The sequence below is a fragment of the Mustela putorius genome, unplaced genomic scaffold (assembly GCF_011764305.1).
Source record: "Mustela putorius furo isolate JIRA1106 unplaced genomic scaffold, ASM1176430v1.1 tig00000382_pilon_pilon_pilon, whole genome shotgun sequence".
Lineage (NCBI taxonomy): Eukaryota > Metazoa > Chordata > Mammalia > Carnivora > Mustelidae > Mustela > Mustela putorius.
Window position 1 is genome coordinate 6,746,849 of NW_025421367.1, and position 953 is coordinate 6,747,801.

General features: G+C 41.4%; 1 pseudogene; it reads left to right on the forward strand.

Moving 5' to 3' along the window:
- The first annotated feature begins 581 nt into the window (after window positions 1-581).
- LOC123391872 lies at window positions 582-753 on the forward strand (annotated as a pseudogene).
- The last annotated feature ends 200 nt before the right edge of the window (window positions 754-953 follow it).

Sequence of the window (953 nt, forward strand, 5' to 3'; positions counted from 1 at the left end):
TTTCTGTCTCATGGCTTCCCTATACCCACACCCAGCAGGACCTGATCATTTGATTACTCCACTTGTTCAGATGACAAAAAGGTGTTAGATCCTTTCTCTTCAGCTCCAGCTTCTTGAAAGTGGCCCACAATCCTTCCCTTAATTTTCTTAAGGCTTTTGGAGGTTTTGGCTTTTTCAAATGGCCACCCTGGCTCTGCGATGCTCCTAAATATGCTCCCTGCCAAGCTAATGGCTTTTTCTCATCCTTTCTCAGCTTCCTCTGACCCTGGTGTGTTTGACAAGGTTGACTACATGCTCCTTCAAGAAATTCCTTTCATGTTTTGTTACCTCTGGGATACTCAAGATAGACTCCTTTCCATCTTCTCCTATTACTTTGCCTCAGACTCCTTTAAATCTCCTTTCTCATCCTGCCACTGTTTCTAATCTTGGAAGTTTTCTCTGGCTTTTTTTCCCCCCATGTTCTTTGTAATAGTAACATCTCCCTCGGAATCTTCAGTTCCTACCTTCCTAGAGGACATCTAGAGGACATCTAGAGTGATTTCCAGAATCTTCTCCTGGGCTCTAGAGTCATCCATTCAGCCATTGCTTCTTGGCCTTTTGGCTAAGATCAAGTATAGAATCATCCATTCAGCCATGACCTGAGTTTTTCCATTTGGATATTTGACTAAACAACTCCAGTCAGCAAGCAGGTCTGAACCATATTCATTTTCTTGCTTCTGAAATCAGTTGCTGAAAATGACATTTGAATCCTAAAAAAAGTGCCAGCTTCTCTTAATCCCCTGACAAGAATAGTTGGCCTTTCATTGTTTCCTCTCTGTTATCAGGATATCTAAAAAGTTACTAAATCCTGCTGATTCCCCAAGCAAATTGACAATCATATGTCCCTTTCTTTTCTATTTATACACCCCACCCCTCGGTTCCTTTTCATTTAGTCAGTAAAAATAACTGACTCC